The sequence below is a fragment of the Malaya genurostris genome, chromosome 2, assembly GCF_030247185.1.
Source record: "Malaya genurostris strain Urasoe2022 chromosome 2, Malgen_1.1, whole genome shotgun sequence".
In the NCBI taxonomy this organism is placed as follows: Eukaryota; Metazoa; Arthropoda; class Insecta; order Diptera; family Culicidae; genus Malaya; species Malaya genurostris.
Genome location: NC_080571.1, coordinates 315,230,356 through 315,247,906, shown reverse-complemented (window position 1 = coordinate 315,247,906; position 17,551 = coordinate 315,230,356).

Here is a 17,551-nt window from a genome sequence, read left to right as displayed (position 1 = left end):
ATTCGCATAAAAAAAGACTTCAGTGTACTATATTATATCGTTTTTTATTATTATTTTCATTATTATATTTATTGTTATTATTATTAAGTTGTCATCAATAATAATAACATATTATTTTTATAGATGTGGATATTATTATTGTTATTAGAAGAGAAATATTCTACTTCCTGCAGTATTGCGAAGATAGAAGAGCATAACTGACATTCCACATTAACTGTTATTTCTTAAGCATATTGATTTTGTTCGATATTAATCGTATTCGAAAGTGTATTTTACAAAACCGGTCATTGGAGTGTGCATCGAGTTTGAGCCTGTTCATAAGTATAAGTTCATATTTGCCGTCAATTCGGATAAAGTTTTTATTGTTTTGGCGCCACACTGATTGTTAGAACCAGTAGCTCTTCTTTTGTTCATTTACTTGCTGCTGTGTGTTTGGTGAACCAGAACAAAACAAAAATGGAAAAAAAGCTATGCGGAGAATGCCACTTGCTTATCAACGAATTGGAACCAGTGCGATGTGGTTTTTGTGATGCATTCTTTCACATCAGCCAGCAATGCTGTGGTTTTAATAACCGTTCAAACAGGGATCTGTTTACGCAAGGAAAAGCAATGTACGTTTGCTCCAAATGTAAAACTGAACTGAACGGCCGCAGTGTGTCTTCCTACATCAAGGATGTGCTAGGTTCAGAGCAGTCCCATCCAACGAATTTTGATAGTCTTTCTGCTCAGGTTCGTCAACTTTTCGATCTGATCGAAGCGCTTGGCAAGCAGGTCGAAAATTTAGCAAATAAACGATCCTCTGCCAATTCTATGAACACAAGCGGCTGGCCAAAATTAGGAGTAAAACGTCGCCGTGGAAACAATGGACAAGCCGTGCAAGATGCTGCTGTACATGGAACCAAATCTATCGATCTGAGCGATTTATCTGTTCCGTTCATTGTTTCTCCAGTAGCATCACACAAATTTTGGCTCTACTTATCTGGATTTCAACCATTGGTGACCGTTGAAGATGTGCAAAAAATTGTATCTCGCTGTCTCAATGTATCTGACGCTGTCGATGTCGTACGGCTTGTTCCAAAAGATGCGGACCCAACCAAATTGACGTTTATATCGTTTAAAGTCGGACTAGACCCATCTTTAAAAGAACAATCACTTGACGCATCGACCTGGCCCAGTGGACTTCTCTTTCGCGAATTTGTCGATCACGTTAAAGTGCGTACTGCCGAAAAAGGAGCACTTACGACCCCTTTAGACAACGGCATTCCTCAACCATCGTCGTCGCAGCCTCGGATCCGGGACACCCAGTAACAAGCACTAAGGAAGTCTCCCTACCACTCCACCCAGTCGTGCTCTCCGAAGACATCCATCATCGTCATCGTCCCGGTCCTGTGGTCGGTGATGGTAGAGGAGGCTTCCGACATGCTACTCCAGGCGAGTATAATGAGCTACTAGAACCCGCTGTACTTGACAATTTTCCGCTTTCTAGTGTTACTTTTTCGAATGGTTTACGCATTTACTACCAGAACGTGCGTGGATTGAGGACAAAAATTGATGCATTCTTCCTAGCTGTTTCGGATGCCGAATACGACATTATCGTCCTAACGGAAACCTGGCTGAATGATCAAATTTTCTCTGTGCAACTCTTCGGTCACCTGTATGCTGTTTACAGGAGTGATCGCTCCCCGCTGAACAGCCACAAAACACGCGGAGGAGGCGTACTGATCGCAGTATCGAAAAAATTTAGCAGTTCAATTGATCAAACAATCATATCTGTATCGCTTGAGCAGTTATGGGTATTGGTTGAACTCCCACGAGATTCGCTTAGTATCGGAGTAATCTACCTGCCCCCTGATCGTAAAAACGACTCGGTGAGTATCAATGAGCACATAGACTCCTTGAGTTCGATATCTTTCCGATTAAGCCCTCGCACTCCTGCGCTATTGTTCGGTGACTATAATCAATCCGGTTTACGATGGTGTTTTCCTGAAGGCGGATTACCTTTCGTAGATCCACTGCTGTCGCAAATTCCGACTGCCTGCAGCGCTCTTCTCGATGGGTTCAACCTGAATGGATTTACCCAGATTAATACATTGCTGAATCGAAACGATCGTCTGTTAGATTTAATACTCGCAAATGATGTCGCTTTACCGGTCATAAACGTTTTCTCGCCAGTTGAGCCACTGATTGACTTTGACGCGGACCATCCCGCTCTAGGCGTTGAGTTTAGGATACCAACGCCAATTGAGTACGACGAACCATCTATCTCATTCTCTCTTGACTTTCGTCGAGTCAATTATGCCGAACTGAACGATCTACTTTCCGTTATCGACTGGCGATTCATTGAAAGGACTGCTAATGTCAATGACGCTGTTGAATGTTTCTGCGATGCTGTAGAAAGTGTTGTTTCTAAAGCTGTTCCAGCTAGTCGTCCACCGCTAAAACCGCCGTGGTCTAATCCACGTTTACGTGCTCTTAAGCGAACACGTTCTGCCACCTTACGAAAATATTGTAACACTCGTTCGCAGTACATCAAACAACAACTGAATATAGTAACTAGACAGTATCGCCGTTACAACATTTTTCTATATCGTTGCTATATTAAACGTATTGGAATGAATCTTCGTCGAAACCCTAAACGTTTCTGGTCCTTCGTTAACTCAAAAAGGAGAGAGGTTGGCCTTCCGCACTCTATGTACTTAACCGATGAAACGGCCCGCAACGAAAAGGAAAAGTGCGATTTATTTGCCCGTCATTTTAAACAAACATTCAACGAAAGTTCTGCTACACTGATGCAAATAGACGAAGCAGTCACAGATGTGCCTCGTGATATTTTCAATTTCAATATTCCGCTTGTAACCGAAGAAATGGTTAGAGTCGCATTGAACAAATTGAAGTTGTCGTTCGCTGCTGGACCCGACGGTATTCCCTCATCTGTGCTGAAGCGTTGTGCAGGCGCTCTCAGTTATCCACTAGCAAGACTGTTTAACCTTTCAACTCTACAATGTGAGTTTCCTTCTCGATGGAAGTTCTCCTATCTGTTTCCTGTTCACAAAAAAGGTGATAAACGCAATGTCTCCAATTATCGAGGAATAACGTCTTTGTGTGCTTGCTCAAAGCTGTTCGAAATTATTGTGAACGATTCCCTCTTTGCCAGCTGTAGTATTTCGATTTTAATGTGTCGTCCCGTGTGTTTCATCAACGTCTACTTGACCTTTTTCATATTGTGTATCGTGAAAATTAAATTTAGTGTACTTAGTTCATTAATTTTTATTCATTAAGACAAACTATGTCAGATGAATAATAAGAAACAAACAAATAAACAAATAAACAAATATATTGTTTTATAAAATATTATATTATATTGAATGACATTATATTATATTATATTAAATTAAAATATATTATATTAAATTATGTTATATTATATTATTTTGTAATCTATTATATCATTTTATGTTATATTAATTTCATTACACTATGTTTCATTGTATTTTTCAATATAAAACATTTTGCACGGGGGCGTAAAGGGGAGGGAGCATCAGGGCATCGGACGAATTGATGACTGGACGAGGAATTGTGGATAGCCAGCCCAAGTCACTTGAAGGAAACTTGTTTCCTTCTGAAGGTTTGAAATGAGTCTGACGCGCCCTTCTCAAACAAACCATCAGGCGGGTTCAAGCATGTATAGCGATATGCTTCATCCATGCACTGGATATTATGGTTGGAAGAGCATCTTTTTTTCCCGCGGAATACGAGTAAGTGACTCTACTTACGTATCCGCCCAACCCTTTTTGTTAGCTTTTCGGTAACAGCTATAGTAAGAAGGTGAATGGATGAGTCATATCGGAGCTACTGTAAGTCTACCCGCATCCACTGGCAAGTCCTTGAACTGATGGTGGCTTCACTTCACATCACATCACAAAACTTCAAAACTTTGACAATTCCTATTATCGAAATTGAAATTATTGAAAAGTTTTCTAGTTTCATTCATAATACGCCAAAATAGGCAAAACAAGAATAATATTTTTGTCTTTGTCGTAAAAAAACAAATAAAATTCAATTTGTTTCCGAAAGCTGCAGTACAAAACTATTCAAAATTGCCGGAATTTTGAAGAAAAACCCGTATAGGAATTTTTATTTATTCGAAAAAAAGCACCGAAAACCGTTTTTTTTTAATAAATAAAAAATTTTAGGGTGTTACAAACATTTATGATTACAGTTCGACCAAATAAACAGTCTTTACTCTGTTACTTTAAAAATATAGTCACTATTTTTATTTTTGTGGCGCAGTATTATTTTCTTTCGGTAGCGACGAAAATTGAAAGTTTCTTTTGATTTGACAAGGTTGTAGTGCACGACACCTTTCTTATCCTACCAAATGCTGCGCATTGTTTATTTTTCAGACACTTTTTGCAGGTGATGTCGATTAACGTCATTCTAAAAAATAATCGATTGTTCATATCCCGTCACGATCCGATGCAGACATCTTATTTGTTTCATATTTAGAGATTAACAATAATTTGGCTCACCGATTTTTCATATTTCTTGCTCTCTATCATTCTACTCATGAGGAGCCTATTCACAGTCCTTTTGAATCTTTCCCATTATGTGTAAACGATCAGAAATGGCTTTGAGACTAATGTTTATCCGATAAGCGACTTGTTTTTTAAGTTCGGGTATTGTCTTCGTTTAATAATTCTTGCAAATTAGCATTCTACATTTTTTTTGTAGATCTATGTGTTCTTTATCTATCACACTGAAATCCCCACTTTTAAACAATTTAAAAAAAAACAACCTTCATTAATCGCGACCGATAGAGCATGCTCCCTGTAAGCTACAACAAGAATTCGATGGGACTAGAGAGCATATTTTTTTCAAAACAAAGTGATTAATCAACACTTCCCGCAAATACTCTCTACTTGGTAAGAATTTTTGACATATTATCTTAATTAAGGGCTTATGACACAAATTGACATGCAATTGGCAATTCCGCAATGGTTTTTTGAAACATGATGTTTTAGCCAGAAAATAAGCAATGATTTCGCCGGTGAACTAATTCGTGACTGCAGAGAAATCTCTTGAAAACATCCCGCATTATTAACAAGCACTTCTGGTAGTTGATGCCTTTCTCATATTATTCATTTTCTCCAGCAGGAATTTCACGAAATCCTACCAGTTAACAAAGTTTAGAAAAAAGTTTTGATTACCATTGTCGGTACTTTCGGAACCGAAAGCTAGATATCGGCAGAGTGACATTCGATTCATTCAACCTTAAATTATTATAACCTACATTTTTTTCGATTCTCTATGACGATTTGAATTTAAAAAACCCTTCTTAATCCACCTAGTGGTGTGATAATGCCTTTCTCTTCTTTCGTAACAGTCTCATGAAAATATGTTTCATACTTTTATTAAATAATTTCGGATACTAATTTTTACACAAATTCATTTAGATTGATTCAAGTAGTTCACAAAAGCATGCTTCAGTGTTTATGTCACACAGTCAGCATCATTTTTCCAAACTAGTGCTTGACATTTGCGTTGCCTATTTGTAATCAGTGATGCTAATCTAAAAAACCCTTCTTAATCCACTTAGTGGAATTTTCATATATCTTGAAAAATCACCATAGGGGGGAGTACATGAAATTTTCGAAATCGAAAAAAAATTTTTGATGCCAAAAGGCTTAGAAATGCATGAAACGTCGAGATTTAGTGTCATCTCGAAAAAAAATTTTTTTGAAAAAGTCGACTTTTTGGGACTTAGAAAATATATGAAAATTTTTCTAAGTCCCAGAAAGCAGGCATGGCAAAAACACGGATCCGTTCTGCACGGTACTCACCATCACTCGTGAGCACACCACCAGGAGTATTGAATGCTACGCTTCGTGCCCGTGTTGAAAAACACACACCGAACGCAGTAGAAAAAGCACCCGTACCGGTGGTCGTGTAATTGCCAAGCAACGGTGTTTGGATTTTCGGGCAGCACTGAAGTCGAGTGTTCCTGACTTCGGCAAACACCGAAGCCGAGTGTTTCCGATTTTGCCATATACGTTGCTTGTACTATAAGCACCTATAGCGCCACGGTATGACGAAAAATGCGTTTGAATGATTAATTCTTTTTTCATCAATACGTGTCTGATTGAATTCAATTGATTGACAATATAACCAAAGCATGGGTGCTCTTCGGTGCCTTCGCGAAATTGAAAACACTCGGCTCCGGTGTTTAACGAAACTAAAAACACGCAGTTTCGGTGTATGCCGAAGCTTGAAACACCAGCGCCGAAAATAAAACAGCGCCACGAGCACCGTGGCTTCGGATATTGCGTTTCGTGTTTCTCTTTGTGCACTGGCACGCAATGGCATTCTCAATACACGCGGTGGCGGTGGTTATATGAAGCACGCAGTGCAGTGTAGTGTTTGGACATGCCTGCCAGAAAGTTGATTTTTTCAAAAAAAAATTTTTTTGTGATGACACTAAATTTCGATGTTTTATGCAGTTTTAAGAGTTTTGGCATCAAAAAAAATTTTCGATTTTGGAAATTTCATGTACTCCCCCCTATGGTGCTTTTTCAAGATCGAAAATTGTCAAACCTTTACCACCGGGCAGCACCCCTTAAGCATGTCCGATTTAGGTCAAATTTTGCATGAAGGCTTTTTTCGAGGTGCTTAAACTTTTGAGCACTAGAACTTTACGAAAATAGAGTTGATCCCAAAATTTTGGCACCCTTATATATAAAGGGTGATTTTTTAAGAGCTTGAGAACTTTTTTAAACAATAAAACGCATAAAATTTGCAAAATCTCATCGGTTCTTTATTTTAAACGTTAGATTGGTACATGACATTTACTTTTTGAAGATAATTTCATTTAAATGTTGACCGCGGCTACGTCTTAGGTGGTCCATTCGGAAAGTCCAATTTTGGGCAACTTTTTCGAGCATTTCGGCCGGAATAGCCCGAATTTCTTCGGAAATGTTGTCTTCCAAAGCTGGAATAGTTACTGGCTTATTTCTGTAGACTTTAGACTTGACGTAGCCCCACAAAAAATAGTCTAAAGGCGTCAAATCGCATGATCTTGGTGGCCAACTTACCGGTCCATTTCTTGAGATGAATTGTTCTCCGAAGTTTTCCCTCAAAATGGCCATAGAATCGCGAGCTGTGTGGCATGTAGCGCCATCTTGTTGAAACCACATGTCAACCAAGTTCAGTTCTTCCATTTTTGGCAACAAAAAGTTTGTTAGCATCGAACGATAGCGATCGCCATTCACTGTAACGTTGCGTCCAACAGCATCTTTGAAAAAGTACGGTCCAATGATTCCACCAGCGTACAAACCACACCAAACAGTGCATTTTTCGGGATGCATGGGCAGTTCTTGAACGGCTTCTGGTTGCTCTTCACTCCAAATGCGGCAATTTTGCTTATTTACGTAGCCATTCAACCAGAAATGAGCCTCATCGCTGAACAAAATTTGTCGATAAAAAAGCGGATTTTCCGAATGGACCACCTAAGACGCAGCCGCGGTCAACATTTAAATGAAATTATCTTCAAAAAGTAAATGTCATGTACCAATCTAACGTTTAAAATAAAGAACCGATGAGATTTTGCGTTTTATGCGTTTTATTGTTTAAAAAAGTTCTCAAGCTCTTAAAAAATCACCCTTTATAAGAGCGGTAAAAATCAACGTGTTTTGTCGGTTACGTCACTTATACCATCACTTATACAATCATATCTCCGGAACCAAAAGTCACAGCCATTTGATCTTCGAACTTGATCAATGGCCCGACAGTAGCTTTCAAACGAGCCCAAGTTTGTTCAAATCGGTTCAGCCATCTCTGAGAAAATTGAGCGCGTTCAAATATCTTCGAAAAGTGCACACACATACACACACACATACATACACACACACAGACATTTTCCGATCTCGACGAACTGAGTCGAATGGTATATAACACTATGGGTCTCCGAGGCTCCGTTCGAAAGTCGGTTTTTCCAGCAATTCTAATACCTTTCTATAGAGAAAGGCAAAAAGTTGAGTGATAAACGTGGAAACGGCTTGGTTATTGATAGAGGAGAAATTAAACAAAGAGAAACTATCACATGCTTATACGCCCTAATGAAAAATCCACCGAGTGAAAGTGAAAGTAAATAATTGTAACGGAACTTGAGTATAGATATCTCAATAATGCTTTTATTTGTTATAATCATTTTTTTTGTTTTTCAGAATAAAACGATTTCTTTCAAACTAATTTGCAAGGTAACTTTTCATAGCAACATTCTTCCTATTTATATTTGTTATCGAATTCTTAAAATCCTAACGTTTCATTAATATTGTCAATTTTTGAAACATTGACTTTCTGGGATATAAAATTTTTTCAAGTCCCAGAAAGTCAATTTTTTGAAAATTGTTTTTTAGATGACACTAAATCTTGACGTTACATGCAATTTTAAGACTTTTGGCAGAAAAAAAATTTTCAATTTCGGAAATTTAATGTACTTCCCCCCCCCCCCCCTATGGTGCTTTTTCAAGATCGAAAATATTCAAACCTTATCCATGATTTTTTGCATGAAGACTTTTTTCGAGGTGCTAAAACTTTTGAACAACAGCGCTTTACGAAATTAGAAGTGTTCACAAAACATTGACACCTTATATACATTAGAGCGCTAAAAACAACGTGTTTTGTCGGTTACGTCACTTATACAATCATATCTCCGGAACCAAAAGTCACAGCCATTTGACTTTGAACTTGATCAATGACCCACATTTGCGTTGCCTATTTATATGAGTGATGCTAATCTAAAAACCCTTCTTAGTCCACTTAGTGGAATTTTCATATATATTTAAAAATCACCATAGGGGGGAGTACATGAAATTTTCGAAATCGAAAAAAAAATGTTGATGCCAAAAGGCTTAGAATTGCATGAAACGTCGAGATTTAGTGTCATCTCTAGAAAATTTTTTTTTGAAAAAATCGACTTTTTGGGACTTAGAAAAAATATGAAAATTTTTCTAAGTCCCAGAAAGTTGATTTTTTCAAAAAAATTTTTTTTTAGATGACACTAAATTTCGATGTTTTATGCAGTTTTAAGAGTTTTGGCATCAAAAAAAATTTTCGATTTTGGAAATTTCATGTACTCCCCCCTATGGTGCTTTTTCAAGATCGAAAATTGTCAAACCTTTACCACCGGGCAGCACCCCTTAAGCATGTCCGATTTAGGTCAAATTTTGCATGAAGGCTTTTTTCGAGGTGCTTAAACTTTTGAGCACTAGAACTTTACGAAAATAGAGTTGATCCCAAAATTTTGGCACCCTTATATATATAAGGGCGGTAAAAATCAACGTGTTTTGTCGGTTACGTCACTTATACCATCATATATCTGGAACCAAAAGTCACAACCATTTGATCTTCGAACCTGATCAACGGCCCGACAGTAGCTTTCAAACGAGCCCAAGTTTGTTAAAATCGGATCAGCCATCTCTGAGAAAATTGAGCGCGTTCAAATACAACGCTTTTTGTCGGATACGTCACTTATACAATCATATCTTCGGAACTAAAAGTCACAGCCATTTGATCTTTGAACTTGATCAATGGTCCGACAGTAGCTTTCAAACGAGCCCGAGTTTGTTAAAATCGGTTCAACCATCTCTGAGAAATTTGAGCGCGTTCAAATACAACGCTTTTTGTCGGTTACGTCACTTATACAATCATATCTCCGGAACCAAAAGTCACAGCCATTTGATCTTTGAACTTGATCAATGGCCCGACAGTAGCTTTCAAACGAGCCCAAGTTTGTTAAAATCGGTTCAGCCATCTCTGAGAAAATTGAGCGCGTTCAAATACAACGCTTTTTGTCGGTTACGTCACTTATACAATCATATCTCCGGAACCAAAAGTCACAGCCATTTGATCTTCGAACTTGATCAATGGCACGACAGTAGCTTTCAAACGAGCCCAAGTTTGTTCAAATCGGTTCAGCCATCTCTGAGAAAATTGAGCGCGTTCAAATATCTTCGAAAAGTGCACACACATACACACACACACACACATACATACACACACACAGACATTTTCCGATCTCGACGAACTGAGTCGAATGGTATATAACACTATGGGTCTCCGAGGCTCCGTTCGAAAGTCGGTTTTTCCAGCAATTCTAATACCTTTCTATAGAGAAAGGCAAAAATGGAAATTAAAAAGTTTGAACTTTGTATGAAAGTCAGAAAATCATTTATAGGTCTGTCAATGGTTTATTTGGTTACATACTTTCATGATCTGAAGACTAGAGGAAATCACTAGCCAATATAAAGAGATGCATATCACCCTGTAATTCCGGAATCGGAAGTCGGATCCTAAGGAAATTTCGGAACCATATATAAGATCATAAGACCTTTCATTTCAATATGAAGTTTTGAAAATCGGTTTAACCATCTTCGAGAAAAGTGAGGGACAATATTTGTCACACACACTATTAATAATAATAATAATAATAATAATAATAATAATAATAATAATAATAATAATAATAATAATAATAATAATAATAATAATAATAATAATAATAAGAATAATAATAATAATAATAATAATAATAATATTTCCAAAATTCCAAATTGTTTAAGTTTTTTAATAGCAACTTTCGTCATTACGGATCTTATGAACCATGCGTGCAAGTGTAATTTCTGTAACAATTATTTACATATTAAGCCCATTCTGTGTAGAAAAAATAAAAATCTTCACACGCAACGGATGACTTCTGCATTTCATTTCACGTCTTTTCTCGATCATTCCGTGTAAACTTTCGTCATCAAATTCAAGTGTTTACTCATTACTTATGCCACGTAAGCCACATACCATGAATTAGATTTGTTTCGAAGGACCCTGTTCGGGAAGCTGCTGCCGCTCAACGCAATGACCACTCTGGATGGCTGCCATAAAGTATTCAACACCGGATCGGTTCGATCTCGAAAATTCCGAAATCATTCATCGGTACCGTGGGGATCCGTTATCCAGTCCCCGATTACCGGCTTGGGAGTGTTGAGGAATTTTCCCCATCGTATTTTAGTTCCACAGATATATCGGACCGACGTCCGGGTTTCCATGCAGCACGGTAATCCGGAGCAAGAGCCAGTCGGAAGCGGGAGTGAGGGTGGTGACACACCTACCCTAAGAGAAATCGGGGTATATAAATTAGGCAACGCAACTGAATTAAATTATCATCACAGATTAAGATCTCATACTCACCGTGGCCGGACGAGAGCGATGTGGCGACGTTATTGATTCGAGTCGATTTGGTAATTTATTTTGTACCGATAACGGAACGATAGACGAAAAGTACGCACTGGTCCAGATTATTTATGACCAAACCGGGCGGCGGGGGTTGATTTCGACTGCAGGAAACGAAATTAATAACAGCTCAGTTATCTGTGTCGAAGGATTTCCATTCCACGGAATATTACACAGATAACGCCTGAATAAATTTCATCATATTGATATTCGTCAACCTATCGGATTGTTGAATGTTTCAGAGATTGGATCAGAATAAATTGAAATAAATTGTTCACGCATTTCGACTGGTTGATGAATTGCAGCCTTCAGCGGAAACAAAGTCCCATTGAAGATTTCATCGAATGATAAACAAGAAGGTTTTAGAATACATCTACATAAAAACTAGAGCTTTCTGCCTTCGGATGACTCAAGACAAAGAAATTTTGAATGAACACGAAAAAAGCATGTTCAGAAAACGTGATTTTTAGTCTTGTTCCAGAAAAATCAACATCTTTCCATACATCACACTTCGAACCGTTGGAGCAATTGCTATAATAAGTGATCAATACTCAATTTCAATCCAATCGCTAAAAAACCTGTTCTTGCGGAGCAGTCATCTGGGAGCCATTGACCCGTGGGGGCTGCCATCCTGATCTCATTATAAGAGAATTCCTGCCGGGAAGAACTCTCTTCACAACATTAAAAACAAACAACCCGTTTTAATGCCAACCGACCGGCCAACATCCAGATCGACATGCATTCTATGCAAATCATTCTACGGAGATGGATCATTATTGGACAAAACGTCAGACTGCAGACGGTTTGAAGAGCCACTGCAGAAGAGCTTTTCGCTTGTTGAAACAATATTGCCCCAGACGTTGTTGCAACGTTTGTTCGGTTGCGGTACAACACACCGCTAATAAGTACACATACCGTCAATTATTCTTCGTTTTCTTTTGTCCGCCGGTGCGATATCTAACTTGGGAACTGCAGAGCTGTCGCACGGGTGCAGGGTGAAGGAACGAATGAGCGAATCTCTAGTGCACATGACATGGCAGCAGGAGAGCGCAAGTGCCCCATAACAAGCCGTGAAGATGTGACGAGATCGACAGGTACGGGTACTTTCCGGCCAAAGGTTCAGTATTCTGGAACTACCGCCTGCCTGAACGTGATTTCAATTGGTCCGGACTGAAATCCCTTCATTTGCTAGAAAATAGAAATTGACCCTTTTCTCCCACATGATGATTATGATGAGCTATTCTTAAGAAAATAATAACGTCTCCGGCGAACCGTCAGTGCCTCGCAAACCTGACCGCCCTCGGCATTCAACTGTTTACTAAATGAACTCCAATACAAATTTGATCGTTTCTATCGGGATTGGAACAAGTCTTTCGACCGGATGGGGTTCGCTCTGAAAGGAGATCACTTGACGTCACGTCGTCGTGTTGAGTCGCAGTTACAAATTGAATTCGATGAGAGGCGAGCTCCATTGTTGGGGCGGTGTCGTGTTCGACATTGCACCTTATCATGCAGCACACGCCTATCCGGAGTGACATGTTTACCGAGTGTAATGTTCCATGTTCCACTCGAATCTGTCTGTTGAGTGAATGTTAGGTATCATACTCAGAGTTGGTTATCGCAAAGCAATCATCGTTGGACGTTTATTTGTGTTTTACGAAAAAAAAAATTATTCAACTACAGTGCAGTTCCGAAAAGGCGATTTTTCTGCAAGTAAGTGCAGAAGAAATTCTTGAATGAACTTTCGTTTCAGGGCATTTTCAAGTACACACGCAGAAGAGTTGACAGGTCCCTGTAATAATCATTAGTAGGATTTCTGACGGCGGAACGACATGGCCTGTAATAATCGTGTCGTTAGTGACAGCTACTTAAAGCTATTGATTATCCCCGTTCGACGAGGCGAGAGGTGCATTGTGCAAAAAAAACTTAGGTTCAAAATTATATGCTAATCATAGTAATTTAATTTGTTTAAGGATAATGTTTCATTCACGATATTTCCAGTGCAACGTCGACAAATCAGTGTTGGCATTGTCGTTCTCAAAAAAAAAAATAAATGGTCAGTAGTTATCATCACTGATAATGATCGTCGGTGATTTTCGTTTACACAATCATCACTGATCATCATGACGAAAATCGTTCAAAGGGGACGGGTATAGCGTGATGGGTAAGTCGATGCCCTTTCACGCAGCCCACCTGGGTTCGATTCTCAACCTCGCACATAGGGTCAAACAAATTTTATGACCCGAAGAGGCGAATGACCTTAAGGTTAAAACCTTTATAATCGAAACAAAAAAAAATCATTCGAGTATGGTGAGTATCAGGAAAATATCATTCCGTTCAGTATAACTATAGTGATGTTGCATAAACTCACACACGATTATAAACGATCATTCTCATGATTTTGAGCCATACAGCGAGCTTCACTGGAGTATGAAGATATTCAGATGTCGGATGTCATCTTATCATTTAAATTGATTTTGTTATTTCTAGAGCAATTCAAAAAAGGGGGGTGGATAACGTTAGAGACATAACTGGAGGACGTGAATACGAACAAAGCAAACTCGCTTCTTTCACAACTCCGATTATCAATAATCTTTCATGATTGATTGTGTGAATTGTTAAACTTTTTATGCTTTTCTTGTGGAATTTTAACGGAGCATCTATATTGAAGTATGACTAGAACTGAATTCGGAACATGGACCTAGCCCTGAATCCAGTTGCAAAATTCAGATTCGGAATCCAGATCAAGAATTCAGTTCATTAGTTTAGTTATAGAGTTTTCACAATTCAGGATCCAAATTTATTTCTAGAACTGAATACTGAAATAAATTCCGAACCTGACTTAAGCACTGAATCTAGTTCCAAAAACTCCTTCCACAAATTCAATTCCAGCATTCTCAATCTGAACAAGGGTAATTGACTCAGAAACAGGAGTTAAATTTAGGTTCTGAGGACAGTTTCAAAATTCTGGTTCACAACTACAATTTTGTTCCAAAACTAAGATCTAGAATTCATATCATGAATTTTGTTTCGAAATTCAGAATTTTTGTTCCAGAATGAGAATTCTGGATACGAGTTCTGAACGCCAATAAGGGTACTAGAATTAGGTCTAAATCTAGTCAAGGAACCAGTTCCAAAATTCTAGCTCCAGAATCTAGAGTTAGGATTCAGTTTCGTAATCTAAGTTTCTGGAACTAAATTCCAAAACTACATTCTAAAACCAAAATTAAGTTCAAAATTCAGATGAATTTGATTCCAAAATTCAGTTTTAGAATTCAGTTCCAAAATCCAATCCAAATGAAGTTTTACAGGTGAATGATAGCGCAACCTGAGTATTTGAGACTTTAGACCACACTAAAGATCTGTTTCGGCTACTGCTGATTAAAGGTGACTATTCGCTTCGCCGGAGACTATCTCAAAACCGTCGTCCGGGAGCGAGAAAGGCAAGCATGATGATGAGTTTTCCTCATTGTTTCCAAAAGTTTTAGAAAATTTTGTTCTTGAGTAATTTATGGATATCTCACACTGTTGAAAATTTAATTACAAATTCCTGATCATATTTCCGATAGCTTATAGAGAAAATCATGTTGTTGGGTTAAGTACAACAAGCAGCGATGTCAACCCCACGGATTTATTTGTAGATCTACGGATCTCAGTGTTTTCTACGGATCTACGGGTAAGCCTTCTGAAATCAACGGATTTTTCCTATCCGGAAATCTTCCTATTTCGCATTGTTTCACCAGATATCTACGGAGAATCATACATTCGCGCACTTTTTTCTAAAAACGGCCAATAAATCTGTCAACATTCACCTGAAAGAAAGATTTTGAATGATGTGATGCTCACTAAGTCATTCATAGCATTAATTAAAATGAAAATGTTCTATCTTTCATCTGATGTTAAAATCAATACTTCAAAATTTATTAATTAAAGTTCATCTATTTGTCACCGATCACTCATTTTTGGAATCCTGTCTTTATGGCTTAGAGCTCCAAGCTGTTAAATTTAAATATACGAGTATAGGTACACTTGAAACCTAATCTACGGATTTTACTTCAGGGAAAGTTGGCATAACTGACAACAAGAGCCATTCATGATTAAGTTCTACCTATTGTTGTATGGAGTAAATTTTGAAAAGGCCTTCCATTGTAAAGTAAGTTGTACTCACGACAGTGTACTCTGAATACTTATTACATAGACAAAAGAGTTTGCTTCGATTTCAACTGTTTGCTTAAATCATATTTCACTATTTCAAACAAGCTCAACTAAACAACATATTTCTTATATAAATAACAGGAGCGCAGGAATTTGGTTTTCATGAGTACAAGGCTGGTGTAGCGAGCGATTGAACGCTTGTTTGAGTCTAATAGCGCAGACTTTCGCTTGTCTGTCGAACCCAACTATTTGTTGTAAGTCTGCGCTATTGGATTTTTACTTTTTCTTACATAATTTTATTTTTTTGTATATTAAGATTAGATTAAAATTGATTTTCAATGCAACACTCACCTCACTGAATATCATCATGTTCAATGAAAACCACTGCACGGCTAGTTTAATCGTAACCATAATTTTGCAATTAATATGATATTGAACGGGATAAGATTTCACCCGTATTCTTTTCAAGTGATCACAATTATGGTTGATTTCGCGGATATCGATAATTGATGCCGAAAATCGAGCATCATTTTTTTCCAACGAAGGTATTTGATTATATGATATCATCGAAACACTTAAGACTGTCCAACATCATGAATAACTTGCCATTCTCGGTTATTTTCAATTCGTAGGAATTATCCCGTTTAAGGCCATCGTCCAAGTACCATGCGCGCGAGTGTGTTTAGAAAATTTTCGATGGAAATTTTGAAAAATTTTCCAAATCCAAAAACACCTTTGAAAAACTATTATCTATCTGCAGGACAAAAATGGCTAAAACATTCGGAGGACTTTCAGAGTCTTATCAAAAATAGCTCTGAAAAATGAGTGAGTGTTTCCATCGAACGACGGTGGCCCTAAACCACGATTACTTTTGGATCACTCGGTCACTTAAAGGCCAAATTCAACCAAAGGAATGCAATGCCAAGACTTTTTACAAACGAATATTAAAAAAAAAATTTCGTCAAAAGCACTTGCTGTCTTTCTTCCCACCAAGGTTTGACTCTATTTTGACCGGGTGTTGGATCAAGAGGCGAATTCGGTGACAGAGTGGTAAGCAAACGGGCCGAAAAAGCTAAATCCGCAAAATTTACCAAAACTTCGCCCAATAGAAAAAATGGATTTTGGAGAAAGAACGCGCAAAAACATAGCTAACAGTGTGTTAATTTATTCTCTGAGTGATTCAAAAATATTGCGCATTTTGTACTTGATTAGACCCCTGCGAGAAAATTATTCGCACAGTCCATTTCCCTCAGTCACACATATACAAATAAGCTCCGTAAGCCAGTGGTGCCATATTTGCTTATTTATCTTTAAATTCACAGATTTCTACAGACATTTATGGTAAAGAGATTATTTTTAAAAGTTGCGTACTTTTCTTTTCCACTGCCATTGCATTATTAATATGCGAGTAAAAAGATTTCCGGTCAAAATGTTTAGCGCTAGAGTCTTAGAATTCACCAAATCTATAAATAGATCCTGTTGCACGTTTGCTAGCTATGATAATTCATGAACGGAGCCGAATAGAGTGCGCAGGCTGCCATTTAAGGAGTGTATCGAAAATAAGCTATCCACAAATTTTTCTTTCAAATTATGATAAAAAACGATATTTTATTCAAACTAAAAATTGATCCGTTATTGTACGAGGTTAAACTTGAGTATAATGAAAACCGAATGAAATTTAAATTATTCCTTCAAATATTTTCGAACTTTTGATCGAACGCTCTTCATCAAGTTCCGGACAAGTGTTGCATTGGACGCTTGAGCTCAACTTTTTTTTGAACTCCTGCATGTTCCCAGCTGCCTTACCAGTCTTCTTGAAGACCCTCTTCACGATTGCCCAGTAACGTTTGATGGGTCGAAGCTGAAGGCAATTTGGTGGATTGATATTTTTTTCAACGAAATTTATACCCTTTTCCGCAAGCCAATTGAGAGTGGTTTTGGCATAATGAGCCGATGCTAAATCATTCCAAAACAGTGGAGATGTACTATGCTTCCTATATAAAGGCAGCAATCTCTTCTGGAGACACTCAGATCGATAGATTTCTGCATTTATAGTTCCGGTAGTGTAAAAAATGGTTGACTTCAAACCACAGGAACATATTGCTTTCCATACCAG